At 41.9% G+C, this 15,420-nt stretch overlaps 1 long non-coding RNA gene across 1 annotated transcript; it reads right to left on the reverse strand.

The window, feature by feature from the left end:
• Positions 1-848: 848 nt before the first annotated feature.
• LOC118124352 lies at positions 849-3,396 on the reverse strand. Its single transcript, XR_004698718.1, has 3 exons — positions 3,311-3,396; positions 2,649-2,781; positions 849-919 (listed from the first exon to the last, which is right to left on the reverse strand). It is a non-coding gene; the product is annotated as an uncharacterized LOC118124352 (long non-coding RNA).
• Between the last annotated feature and the right edge of the window lie 12,024 nt (positions 3,397-15,420).

Genomic DNA, 15,420 nt, shown 5'->3' on the forward strand with positions numbered 1-15,420 from the left:
ACCTGATTCAATACACACATCATCACATCACTTATCCAATGCCCTGCCTGTGACAAAGATATTTACTCAGACTGAACAAATTATTCAGGTGAGAATCAGGTGGGAATGAATGTGGAATATAAGTATGTGTTGTGTTTTTGTCAGAACCAGAGCGATGACAGTTTTTGAAAAGACAACGATAATAAAATATTAAGAACGGTCCTTAGAACAGCCATGGGGAAAGAAGTAAGGTCATTCGTGTCACGGCTGACTCACAGCTCTCAGCCTCGCCTCTGAGCAGCACTCCCTGTGTTTTTAATAAAGGTGTCATCGTTCCTGCCCGCAGGCTATGAAAGTAAATGCCTCATGTGAAACTAAACTGAACACATCAATTTATTTTATTATTCATCAGTTTATTTAACATTTGATATCAGCAGATCTCACTCTTACATTTTAGGAAATACACTTAAGCTGCCCTCCTGACAATGAAAATGTCTGAGTGAGAGCCTCCACAGTTTCTCCGGCCATGCCCCCTAGTATCGTCCACAGAATGTCCGAATTAGCCGATGCGAGACCACAGCAGGACATCCTCTGCAAGTGGGCGTGTTGATGACGTCTCCAACGCATGACAGATGAACATATGAATAAAAACAACAACAAAGAAAAACAGGTTGAAAAAGCGGTAGAAGACGCAGACGAAGACGTCACGAGAGTTTGTGGTGATAAGAGCCGACAAACAAAAACATATGATCTCTGCCTCCATGTCCTCCCTCTGCTGCACCAACCCTCACCTCAATCCTCCAGAGGATTTGTTGCTTTTGTGAACGTGTCAGAGCTGAGAATCTGCAGCTGCGTTGTTCCTTGAGAGGTCCTTGAGAGGTCATGTCTGAAAACTGCTTTACTCTTGTCTCAAGCTGGAGCTGAAGGGTGGTTAGCTTAGCTAAGCACACCGATTGGAAAAAGAGAAACAGCACATTAGATGCATTTTCACATTTCATGGGATTAATTCACACATCGTTAATATATTTCAAACTTTCACATTACAGAGATATTGCTGCTCTTATTTTTTCAGACCAGGACACTTTTTCCAAGGTTTCGCTTCCGTCATGGACACATGTAACCAATCAGAGTGCATGTTGTTAACAATGGCACATTAAAATGAACACAGCAGGGACTGTTTACGAACGGGACCTTCCTCAAATGAAATACTGTAATAAAGAAATAAACTCTTATCTAACCCCTGACATACGGCTCGCCGCTGCTCTGAATTGATCAGTTCTCTGAAACGACTCCTCTGCTTCTGCAAACTAGGTGCCAGCAGTTGCAGCAGTTCTTCAACATGTCCTGAAGTGGCTGGGGGGCAATTTATACCCCTGGATTAAGCAAAGAAGCTTTCCAAAGCTTTTTTCAGACATGAACTCTGATGTCTGATCAATTGTGTCCAGACTTTGCCTCTGTTCACAACAACAGGAAAATCACCGGAACATTTAGGTGGAGGGTGGCACAGCATGCAGGAGGCGGGACATAATGTGTGGATTCAGCTGCGGAAATCACACGTTTTTGTTTACAGTACATCGATACACTCTCAAATCTTGTCTTGCCAAGATGGTTTCTTCTTCTTTGGCTTCTTTCTACATGTATGACACATATTTTTCATCTTGAGATACTTGTATGCTTCCAGTTTGTTGTGTGTTATCCTTTTGATGTATGTGCAAAATCACGTCGCCGTTAAATTTGAATGCTCAGGCGAGACGAAACTCGCGATTCTGTGTCGTTTATTTGCATCGCCATTGGTGTGCAAAGGCCTTAAATGTAAAAAAAACACCTACCATCACCTCTAAAGCTGATTGATGAACACACATGTCACTGGTCAAAACAACAGTTAATTTTTTCGGAGAGTAAAACCCCAGATTATTACTTTGGTAGCAATGCTAAGCTAAGCTAACCATGTGCTAGTTGTAGCATTACATTTGCTTGATTGATTAGAGAGAATAGTATAAGTCCTCTAATGTAAATCTCAGTGAGAAAGCCATGTGTATATCCCGTAATGACAAACTAATAGTTGAAGTTTAGTGTAAGAAAAAAAGGGACTTGAAGGTGGTTTCCACTGGATGTTTCACTTTCTAACTCGTGTTTCCCTGGAATCTATGTCTTCATGTTTTTCAGGGAACACCTGTTTTACATTTTAAGACCTGAACTTATTTCAAATGAAAGTGACACATGGTCACACCTGTTAGTTTCCACAGTGTAACCACATCCTCTCCTCTTGATGGCCGATCTGCTGTTCGGTGCTTCTTCCTTCTCACACATCCAGTGAAAACATTTCATGTGTCACGATGAAATACATAAAATCATGTTCCCTGTCAAACTGGAGCATCAGCCAGCTCTTATTCTGATCAGCACTTCTGTCCAGATGGGCTCCCACTTGCTACTGTGCAGTGCATCAGCCTGTCATCATCACTCTCTCTGGCACTAGGCCCCGTTATCATCGTCCTTTAAGATCACACCTAGTTGAACAGCCAGCTTGGCTGCATACGCAAACAGTGCACCGTCTTCCCGCCCGGCGGCTGTGCATGACGCGAGCTGAGCTCTCGGCTCGGGGGCTGCGTCCTGCTGGGAGGAAGCAGAAGCCAGAGCAGTGGAGGAACAGACTGGGCAAGATTACTCACTGTTGTCTGTATCTGAAGCCTGTTTGTGCAGGATGTTGGTGGGTAAACAGGGGGAATCGGGGGCTTTGAGGCCTGGAGGAGAGGCCCAGATACCAACCACCCCATCTGCTTCCTTCCGCCTAGGATCCAGACACTTAGACAGCGTGTGTTCACCGTGTCACAGAAGATGCAAAACGAAGAGATTATGAGAAAGAACCAAAGGACAATGATTATATATTGATAATAATAAAATTCAAGACACAATATTCTTGACGTTGGGGTTCAAGTAGTTTTCAAAACTTTCCGGCCGAGAGTTGAGATGAGAAGATCAATGTGACTCACATGCTTTCTCAGAGTCGCTTAGCTAAGCTTAGCTTTGGAGTTTGAGTTTGGAAATACAGTGTGAATGAGAAATCATGTACTGGTTTAGTATGTTGCACTCAAATACACCCTGTGACATGGGTATGAATTACATGTGACTCATAATGGGGACAGCGCTGCATGAAAGGGGCTATATTAAAAAAGTTTGATTGATTGATCTATTGATGTCATGATACATTTGTAATCATGGAAATATTCAGCAATATTATAAATTATAAAATGTTATAAAAATGTATACATTCATTTCCAAGCTCACACCACATATTTGTCCAAAGCGTCACCACATCATCAGAAACACTCACCCAGACTCATGTGACTGCTCCTGTGACACGTTTTGCAAAATAAAATGATTTTAACCTACGACTCACAATAGGAAGTGACACAAGAGAGCTACTGTAAATGTGAGTGGAAACAGTACCAAGGAACAAAGACTTACACAAATACCGGGCTTGTAAGGTATCACACTGACGTGTTTAATAACTCAAACACAGAAATGTGCAACGCCGTTCTCACTTATTTCCTATTCACACTTGTTTCACCACTATTCTCTCTCCCTGACACACACACACACACACACACACACACACACACACACACACACACACACACAAACACATTCATGTGAACTGTGTTACCACAGTTTTGGTTGTGTTATGAGCGAAGCATTCACCTATAAAAACACCATTCGTGCTGACAGGCCCTGAGCTTGACGTGATGACTCAAACACACCCTGTGGTGATCAACATCTGCTGGTTGCTGTTCGGCTGCCACTGACCACATCCACTGAATTGCAGGCGATGCATCTTCTGTATCTCAGGACTATGTAGCGTCCGTGCGGCTTCTTTAACAGCAACATTTAGCCAAACATGTTGGCTAAACATTAACCCTTCAATGGCCAAAGTGAAGCAGATCAGGCTAAAAGATGCCTGTTTGCACTGGATGTCACCAACATAACACTCTTTGCAAAGTCAAATCCCAACCCTGGATAAGTAAGGTTACTATCATTTCATTTATCCATGCAACTGGCTGCATAACTAAACGTTTACAATCCAGCCTCAAACCTCCGGACCTAATTGGCCCCATTTCCTGACCCTGTGTCACTTCCCAGAATAGGGACAGGAAGAATACGCTGGAAAGGAAACCGTTCCCTTGAACATGCCCAAACACTGTCCACGGCAGTGTTTGAATGACCTTTCCAATCAGGACTGTTAGTGCTGAATCCGCAGTTTAGTTTTACACATGTTAAGTCCTGCACTCGTTCAGCCTATATGAACCCAGTAAAGTGTGTGGGAGCACACTCTAATGTCAAGTGAAACCTTTATTGTGGTTAGTATTGTTTGCATTACTATCACACAAACATGGTTTATGTTACTGTGTAAAAAGATATAAAGGCAATTCAAAGGTTTCAATTCTGTTCTGCCATAGATTCTACATCCACAACATTACATAAATATTTAAATTCAATTGTGTTGTTTATTAAGGACATGGTCAAAGGTGTTGTTGTGCTGCACTACATTATATGGTAAAGGGTATGTCTTTATATGGCACTTTTCTAGTCTTAATAACCACTCAAAGCACTTTACAGCACTGCTGTCAGGGGCAATTTGCGGTTCAGTATTTTGTCCAAACCACTAATTTTGGCCTCAAATGTAATTGGCTCCTCTAAGGCAGTGAACACTACAGGCCTCATAAATGCAGATTTTATGGAACAATTGTACTGGATTGCATGAAACTGTACCGGTGTACCTAATAAAATGGACAAAATGTACATGTACTGTACGTCAGTGAACAGTTTAAGTCATTAATAGTTTTTGTTCATTTAATTTGTTTTAACTATTTTATTAAGTATATTATATATTTTAATTATAATGCAGCAACCTAAGTGTGTTGATTATGTGTGTGTGTGTGTGTGTGTGTGTGTGTGTGTGTGTGTGTGTGTGTGTGTGTGTGTGGTTAAGTATATTGTAGTTTCAACAATAAATTATAAGTCTATTTAATTATAAGTCTATTTAAAACATTGTCAACTTAATGGTGTTGGGCTATAGGAGGCCACACATTTCTAACACAAATAGGATCTAAAAATCTCTTTATTTTGATCTCAGCTGCGTTTATTTTGAACAATCATTTATTGAAAACTCACCTTATCATATGGAACAGCGACACACACAAAACTTCACAAAAAACTCCGTTGACGTCCATGTTTGAGTGTCAGTCTAAACCAAAGTTCTCACGTCAGGTTTAATTTTAGTTCATGATAGAAACAGTGGTCTTGCTTACAGAGGCTAAAAACAGATTGAACCAAAGGAGCGACACATTGAAACAGGAACCACTTAAAGCATCGTCATCTCCATATATTTTCACGCTGTCACAGTGTCACCACATTTTCACACAGCCGCTCCCGCTGACACCGAGATCACACTAAAAACACAGAAATCAGCTCAGCGGATTCTCATCGTGACGTTCTCATCAGCATCATTACCACATTCACTACGGCAGCTGCTAATAAGAGAGCGCCAGCGGGTGGCGGCGTGGCGATGACTCATCGAGTGATGCCTGACCCCCACACTCGGAGAGAGTGGATGCTAGCTAAAGCAAAACTTTGTGTGTGTGTGTGACAGAGCAGAGACAGATAGCCAATTAACTTCTGCATTTTGACGTCAGTCAGAGAATGGCACAGTCTAATGAGGAGGAGCACTCAGCAGGTGAACCCCAAGACTCTGTGGGGTGGGGCAGTGGTTGGATAAGTGTCCCAGGTTAATAAGTGTCCCAGGTTAAGAGTGCTATTTAAGAGTGCTAAGTCAGCTATTTGAGTTGACATTTATCAAGTGTTATGACAGCGAAACAAAGTGCAAGTTGGACGGATCAGTCAAAAGGTAATTGCCATCAAATGGGATAAAGTAGGCTTTTAAGGCATCAGCTGTCTTTGGTCATTGGTCTCTACTCTGACTCATTCATTTTGTTCACACAGGTCTTTCAAACCTGACACTGTCACTTGTGTATGTGGAGGCTCTTTCATCTAATCACCTCCCTCACATTTTAATCAATATGGAACATCAGTGTCTTTTGGTATGAATGTGGTTATTTGTTCATGGGTATGTGTTTCAACTCCCACGAAATACATTAATATGCAGCGGTTTATCTTCAGTGGCCACATTGAGTACCAAAACAGGAAGTGGTATGACGGATGTTTAGATATTGCATTGAACAGACATGGTGGTTGGGGACATTTAGTCATATTAGGTTGCTTACACCAGGTCTGTTTTTGTACAGTACATTATATCTGTGTCTGTGCAGTCTTCCTGCTTTTTTCTGCTCAAGTTTGACTAATCTTCAAATACTATTTTTTGACAGATTATAAGATAGGAATAAGGCTTTATAATACCCTCGACACAGATGGTATGAACACAAATATAATTTAGTTATATTTTGTCTGTTTCCTTTTAAATTTTGTCCATCTAAAGTATGTTGTGTCAAAAATGATCAGTCATTGCAATTGAATGTGTGAGACCACAGAGGCCGCAGTGCAAAGAGCACTTTATAGTCAAACTATGTTACATAGAAGTAGTGGGGATGTGATTAGCACCGTTGCCTCATGAGCGAGAAGGTTCTGGGTTCAACTTGAAAGCTGCCTGGAGCCTTCTTCTGTGGAGTCTGCATGTGGCTGCATGTTTTTTTTTCTGAGTGCTTCATCTTCCTCCCTGTCCAAAGACATGCAGTTTAGGTTAATTGACAAATCCGAAGTGCCCATAAGTTTGAGCGTTAATGGTTGTTTGTCTCTTTATGTTGGTCCTGTGACATGCTGGCAACCTGTCAAGGGTGTATCTCTCACCCAGTGTCACCTCCGATTGGCTCCAGTGCCCCACGACCTTCAGAGGATAAGCTGTATTGATAATGAAGGTATGGGTTATGTTACTATTATCATTTTTGTAAATAATTTCATCCTTGTTTTAATCACACAGTATTATCTTTATTATTAACTAAGCATCCACATGTCATCCTGTGGCACTACAACAACCAAACCATTGACTCTGGGTGAGATTCTTAATCAGATCTTTGATCATGACACTGGAAGGAGGGAGATCGGACAGAAATAAAAAACTGACAATGAAGATACATTCAAGGATGAAGTCTTCCTGGTGGAAGTTTGGACAGAATATGATCTAGGCAATGAATCGAGTGACGAGGATCAATAACCTTCTATTTAAAGAGCAAGGATTGTCCACCTAAGAGTCAACCGAGAATGTTGTAGGAAGACCCCAAGGCCAACTAAGCATGCCATGTATCGGCCTTAAAATCCTGTTTCAAACTGTAGTCAAAGTGGATCAACGTCTTGTCCTTTTCTGTGGTTGCTGCCCATTCAAACACAATATGGCAAGTGAACCTGGGAATTACAGGATCAAGATCTGGACAGCATGGTGTCAGAAACAGCTTCCAGAGAAGAAACTGGCCAAACCTGGTCCTGGACATATCAGCAGGTCTCCAGGTACACATTACATGTGATGAAACAGTCAAGGTGCCTTTGGCCAAAAGCTGCTACAGAGAAAAACACAACATGGTGGAGACAATCCCACGAAACAAGCCCAAAATTCTACCTGCATTACTCATCACAACCAACAGGGCCTGGTTTTTCATCTACGTTTGCCCTCACAGAGGAACACACAGATTTGTTGTTCTGTTCCAAGAGAAACCACAATGTCCTGCTGATGAGCACTCTTCACAGAGAGGAGGACAAGAAGCCCAATGATGCTCTGATCATCGTAGAAACAGAAGCTAAGGAGGAGTCTTTGATAAGGTGGAGTACTTCAATGATAACGGTGTCATGACTATCTTTTACCACTTGGTTTGATCACACTAAGGCTGATAATGTTCTGGGTTTTCCACACTGAATTAGAAATGATGTGTAGTTGATTCAAAGATGAACACATATTTTAGGTGTGATGAAGTGAAGAAATTACTGAAATGTGATAATTGTCCTCTGTAGGTGGTACAGGAGATTTCATCACCATAGGGATGGTTGGATAAAGTGTGTAATGTCACATCTGCTTGAGCTTGCTGGTTCTACTTATAGACTATAGAAAATAGAAATAATGACATATACTAAATAATGTATTCTGATTTAAAGATAGCCACTTGTGTGACAAACTGTGAAACTTGACAGCTGATCAAATAGTAACAGGTTGTGCGTTATCTTTGAACACTTGCCGTTAAATAAAGTGTCTATTTGTTCCGATGAGCTGTCCCACTTAAAAAGCACTGCATTTTCTGACTGAGCTACGTTATAGAAATACAGTAGATAATAGATGCAACTAGAATGTCACTCAGAGAGCAAATACCTCGGCCAAGGCCAAACAGTTCCCTTAAGAAACCCCTTTGAAATTTACCCGACATGGTAGACACAAAAAACATTTAAAGTGGATCTTCATTAAATTATACACACTCATAGATAAGTTTTTTTTTTCATCATGATTGTCAAGGAAAATGTTGAAAAACGCTCTATCTCACAATGTTTGAAGAAGGTGAAAAACTCCTGGATCCGCCCCCTGATCCGAATCTGCACCAAAATTTATTGGGTTCGTCCTTTGGCCAATATCCAACCCTTCCACAAAATATAATGGAAATCTATTCAGTAATTTCTGCGTAATCCTGCTAAATAACAAACAAAAAATAGACAAAAACATTACTTCCTTGGCGGAAATAAATATAAATTCTATTATTCTGGTGTACAATTTGTCTTCAGGAGGTTTTTATTGCAGCACTGTTCACAAAGCCCTGTGAGATACCAGTGACCGTTTCATTGCTTCCTGCTCCCAGATCCTCTCCAGGAATTCCTCTCAGAGGGGAAATGCCTCGCCAGCGTCCAGCCCTGCCCGGCTCCTCTTGGCGGAGAGACGTCTGCTCGTCTCGTCCCCTTTCATCAGAGCCAGAGATGCTTCATGATAACAGGCTTTAGCTCCATCGCTGATTGAATTCAGGTAGAGGGACTCATTTCCAGGGCATTGATCTCCTCCTTAATGAACAGACACCGTGGAGCCTTTCCTATCCAGACTCCTATGCTTTGCATTAAAAGCGGTGAATCTCAAACAAACAAAGAACAGAGATAACCTGGCTTTGTGCATATCTACTTCTACTTCCATCAAGGGAGGAATTGCAGCAAAAACTCTCCATCAGTGGCAGCGGTAGATTAAATGGCCATTAGTGTGCGTCAGAGGCTTGACTTTCAGGAGACAGGAAATTACCCTATGATCTTTTCTTTTACCTTTTTACCAAGCAAATTGCTTTCTGTAATAAGATGAAAACAAAGACTGCCGGAGCGGCTGGTAGAGCAGAACAACACATTGTCCCAGGCAGCAATTTTCCAACAATTTTCCAGCAATTCTATTGAGTCCCGACTGTTGATGCCATGTTTGCCATTTGGATACTATTCTCCGGTCTGACTAGCAAAATATCATATGAGTCAGCTTAAGTGCATTTCTCATTTAGACCCTCATGTGATGTCTTTGTCATGTGCGTCAGAGGCTGAAAGGATGAAGAAAATATTACTGAGAAAAGAAAGTGATGTTCCCCCTTGATAAGTGAAGGATTTCTGGATGCTCTTACACCTTTAGTCATCGTCACACTCGCCATGTTTCATGTTTAGTAATAACAAATTTATTTTCTTGTCTTTCTTCTCTGCATCAACTTATCTCGTCTTCTCCCGCCAGTGAGGGAACATGACCAGACTTGTTCAGGCTGAACAGGAGGGGGGGAGAAACAAGCAGTGGTCATATGTGATGAGTCAGATTTTGGAAAAAGAAGAAAACAATGGACTTTATGCAAAATGACGGCTCCCTTAAAGTGAAGCCAAATATCTTGATCGCCCCCTGGTGCCTGGCCTCAGAATAAGTCTTAAACCCTGCCTCCTCCACGTGAATGGATGGGACATGGACCGAACTAGAAAGTCAAAGAACAAGTCAAGCAAGGTTTTCTCAAAGATGGTTTCTGTCATTTTTGGTAGTTTGCATCAGACCGTTTGTTCAAGTGCTCATTTCTCTGGTGTGTTTGGTTTTAATGAGTCATTTGATACTATAAAAACAGGGTGAAATGTCAGGATTGTCAGCTAAACTGACTCAAGATTGGTCAAACGTGTGCATTAGCATTTGGATCCCCTGATCGCTGCTGTGCAGACTCTGGCTGTGTCCGAAAGCAACCACTCACCCACCAACCCCTACTTCACTATATAGGAGGGTCTTCTATGTAGAGGACTCATTGTCGCAGGATTACGACTTACAGCAACGTCGTCGTCGGTTAGTTAAAAAGCACGTTGAATGACTGCATTCTATACAAGTTGTACAGAATGTAGTATAGTATATATTGCTCGTTTAGTGACCGTTGGTTGTATACCGCTTTTCACAATGCATTGTGGGAAACAATGAGTCCACTATATAGGTTATAAAAAATAACCGGTAATTGGTACAGCACTGCGAAAATGGCAAACTCACTATATAGTGGACTATATTGTGATAAGTGAGTGATTTCGGACACAGCCTCTGGCTCCTAATCATGTCTTTGGCGCATGATGGCAGTGTTCGTATGCATTGTCCATCTTAATATACAGTCTATTTGACAAATTCAGAAAAAAATATATATATATATCATATCACTGATATGGCACTTACATATAGCACTTTGTAGTTTGGCTTTCTTGAAGAAAATTGTACTTTCTTGATTCCTGTTGTTCTGGGTTTGTACCCTCATGGTTGAATGCACTTATTGTAAGTCGCTTTGGATAAAAGCATCAGCTAAATGAAATGTAATGTAATGTAATGTAATTTTAATTCTACAAGAAACTGGGCGAAATATTGCACAGTTGAGCAGGTTTTGATTGAGCCATTGTGTGGTTTCCTTCCATGCCTGAAGTCTTTGTGCTGCTGGTCCCTCAGGTCTGCCTCAGTGTCAGCGGGAACTGTTTGTCCTTCTGAAGGAACGGAAATGACAGTGTGGGGGTATTCCCTGGAGATGTCTGCCAAATTCTCTGCTGCTTTGTATATGTTTCTGTGATGGACTTGTGTTGCTCATCATTTCTTTCTCTGAGTAACTCAGGCTGACGCATCTCAAAAACTGTCTTAAACTTTCGGTTGAAAGAAAAGGTCACACGTTGCCACTTTTAGACTCTATGTTTGTGCTCTCACTTGACATTTTAACAGCCTCCTATCACAGTTTGGCTGCAATCTTCTCATTAACACAGGGATGTGTGGGTTTGGAAGCCACATTATTTAATGACAGAGTTAAAGGTTTCGGCATTCACCCTGTATTTCTGGAACATTCAATATCTTTATGCAACAGACACTCACACATCACAGGCTGTAGTCATTTGTCAAATGACATCCATTTATCATTGAAATGGTTCATCCAAGCAGGTGACCTTTTGGTGGCCGGAAGTTAAATGACCTATTGATTAGTGTGAACATATCGATTGTGGATCAGTGGTTTGACTAATCAATTGCTCCCCCCGTCAAGGAGATTATGTCTTCACTGGTGTTTGTTACTTTGTTGTTACTTTGTTTGTTTAACTGTAAGTAAGCAAGATATACAAAAACCTCTGGATTACCATGACAAATTTTGGAAGGATGTCGTAAGGGGGCGACATCCAGGATTTTTGTTTTCATTTTCTCTAGCATTGTGAGAATGTCTGGCAACATTTTATCTCATTTCTCAGATAATAATGTTTAATAGATCTTAATGAAAAAAAGGCATGTATAGGGGACTGATATTTATGAGCTTGTCCAATGTGGTGCAGATCCAATAGAAATCCAGATTTGGGGAATTTAAATATGGGGACTGAGGGGAACTGAGAATGTGGATGGTGAAAATCTGTATCTGGCACACTAATACTAATCTGATACTTTCAGGTGTCTTCCCGCCTTTTTTGTTCTCCACATGGAGCTGTGGGCAACTGAAGCCTGCTCTACCATGATTGGTCAAACTAGAAACAGAAACCGGAAAAGCCAATTTCAAACATAGTAGACTTATTATCAATACTATTATTTTGAGCTGCCTAAACATTTTAAAAGAAGAGAATGACCAACTTTAAATGTTGATAGAGGTTTCCAAACACACACACACTGGGCCCCACTCATTCAGCGACAGCATCTCTGACCCACATGTCTGCTGGATGCTGGAGGATTAATGTTGTTTTCTCTTTGATGACGGCACAGCAGCTTAATGTCAATCTGCCTTGGCCTTCACACACACATCCTCACACAACCCTGCGAACACACACACACACACACACACACACACACACACACACACACACACACACACACACACACACACACTCATTGACCTCCATACCTCATTTCTCACCCGGTTTAACAAATCAATGAGTCATTATTAGGAACTGCTTGATTACAGATCACAGTACAGTCAGTCCTTTAGAAGTTAGTTTATATCATGAAGCTTTGAAAAACAAACATTTAGATCCTGATGGCAACAACCTTCATATTTAAATAATAATATATAATTCAGATTTTATCTTTTTGCTGGTAGTATTTGCACGACAGTTAAAGCAAATGACTCAGCATCACACAAGCCAGGATCTCTCACTTTCGGAAACACTGCAACAAGAGAACTTTTCCTCCCTCTGACATTTAAAGACACTCCCAACACCAATGTTTTGACTCAACATATTGTGTCATTAAGATGAGCAGGATAAGCCTGTCATCACAGGGGCAGTGTCTGTTGGGACACTCACTACTGGCTCAGCGTCAAAGGTTGTGAAAGTTCTGCTCAGATGAGGTTTGGATGTTGTCCACTGCCCACACAGCCCACTCCTCACCTGTGACTCAGTCATTCATTACTGAAGTGACGTGTGCATCATTTCAGACCGGTCCATGCATGACTCTCTGGGTTATAAGTAGCAAAGGTCAGAATTTCCCTTTGTCATTTTTTAACTAAAATGTTGAGCTGCATCAAGTGTTGTTTTTACTCCTTTGGAATGGAAGATTGTTGCACAGGTGGGATGGGGTTTCCTGCTTAAGTCGTTTTAGCCTGTTGCACCTCCACCGGTGCCATTAGGACAGCTGCAGGGTCGTCAGCTGGAGACCGCGTTCACTGATGTTTCGCCCCCTATTTCAGTACACCTCCTGGCGGGGGCAGTAGCATACTGGGGTGTTGGACCCTAAGCTCCTGAGCCACAGCCAGTAGCTAGCTTTCTCTGCCTCCTCTCCTAGCTCCTTTGTAGCTTTCCGCAGATTTGCCCCTGTCATACCAGCCCTGTGGAGCAGTTGGACTGCTGCTCTGCTGACAAAGCCCCGACATCCCACCTCCACTGTGAAGACCTTTGCTTTCCAGCCAGCCTCTCAGCACCGCTGCACGCTCAGAGTACTCGAGGTCTTTCATGGGCTGTTGTCATGCCCTCGACCCAGGGGATGGTCAGCTCGATGATAAGGACGCTTTTCTCCTCTGCAGATTACATGACAATGTCTGGTCGGAGAGCAGTTGTTACAATCTCTGCCTTCTGAAGTCTACCAACATTTCCCATTCCTTGCCAGGTCAGAGAATGGTGCTCCTCTCGTGCAGGTATTATGACAAAGGCTTTTTTGGTGGGCCTTGCTGATCATGGCGCCACCTGAAGGAGTTATAACCACAGCAATGTCACCTTATAGAGACATCAGAGGGACATAGTGGAGTTGCCTGGCCACATGACTAATGTCACTATAACCTTCTCTCTGTTTTGTATTCCACGCCAACATCTGAGACATAGATGTCGATTTTTAACAGCTACATGCTCCACTGTGTTCACCAGCTATAGTCTCTAACTTTATGTGTCGTGATGGACAGTTTATTATTACCTCCACCAGGGAGGTTATATATTCGTCCCTGGCTGTTGGTTACGCAAAAACTACTCAATGGCTTTCCACAAAACTTGGTGGATCATCATGGGCCAAGAAAGAATCAAGCTTATTGAGAGGACTGCTATCTAGGAGTGTATGAAATTTGGTGCAGCTTGATTGAAAACAAGGGGAATGTTGGACCTTTGAAAATGTATGCACTGTACTATATAATAGGAAATAATATGATATGATGTGATATGATAGAAATAAGTGCCACCTAGAGATACATACACATGTGAATGCCCTCAAAATAAACTTAGTAAACAATGAATGAAAGCAGCCAAACTGTCATATACCATGAATAAATAAATTAAACATCAAAATATTTATTACATGTAAAACAATTTGAGGGTGAACCAAGATGTATCACTTCTCTACATCTCTACAAATTCATAGATCTAACTAACAGCCAGTGGATCTGTTTTATTGTTTAGAAATGCTAACTCTCGTTAGCCATCTTTGCAGCAGGGCCTGCCCTGGAGTGGTGATAATATTAGTTTTCCATAAGATGTTTACAGGATTTTTTGCAGCCTATGTATTTGACTTTACTAAAGAGAACATGACCATTTTCAGGGGATTTATTTCCAAGTGCAGCATCTGTAATACAGTATTTCAGCTACAGTGAATGAACAGAAAAATAAAGACAAAGAGCCCATCAGAGGTTAGAGAACATGGACTGTTTAATTCTGAGGACTTGTTGAAATAAATATACAAACATACGGTCTCTCGTCCAGCCAGATCAGGATTTACAATCTTGTCTGGTTTAGGATACGACCACTTGATCACAGTTGGAATTCCTGTACCGTTTATTGCCCCATAGGTGTGCTTCCTCTTCTGCCCTCTCTGCACCGCTCCCCACCCACAGACCAGCCTTATCAAGAAGCAGCGGTTCCTCCTCATCAAAGCAGTGCGTTATCCAGAGAGAATGAGTCCCTCATTTGATCTGATAGCTCTGTGGGAAGGAAGGAAGGGTTGAGTGAGAGAGGAGGGGGCAGGGGAGGAATGCATCAAACCAAAAAACAGCAACGTCCGTGTTCCCTCCAGCAACCTAACTCTCCTCCCTGAGTCAAATGGTTGAGGTGGCAGCCTGCATGGGGAATTAAAGTTAATATAAGAAGAGGGCAAAACGCGAGAGTCAAACCTCCCACATCATCCCCTCCCTCTGTCACCGATTCGGGGGAAGTTGGTTGGAGACAGACAGCTTATGAGTCACCGGCCTGGCCCCTATCTCAGCTCCTCTGAGAGATCACCACAGAATGATATAGAAAGAGGAAATGTCATTTCCCCGCTGACTGTCGGCATGAACCCTGTGACCGTCGTCAGTCAACTGAATCAAACCAGTTTGAACACAGCCATCGTGATTACAAGCCAACGATCTGCTTCATAAATATTCAGTGTATGTGTGTGCAGGGGCTGGCTCCACCTCGATGACTGAATTATAATCATATGAAAATCTGTCAGTGTGTTTTATGCAATATGGAGTCTAATCATATGCTGTCATTTCAATGTGGTTTCTCAGTTTAAATGTGATTTGTCCT

Source organism: Hippoglossus stenolepis, chromosome 2, assembly GCF_022539355.2.
Source record: "Hippoglossus stenolepis isolate QCI-W04-F060 chromosome 2, HSTE1.2, whole genome shotgun sequence".
Taxonomy (NCBI): domain Eukaryota; kingdom Metazoa; phylum Chordata; class Actinopteri; order Pleuronectiformes; family Pleuronectidae; genus Hippoglossus; species Hippoglossus stenolepis.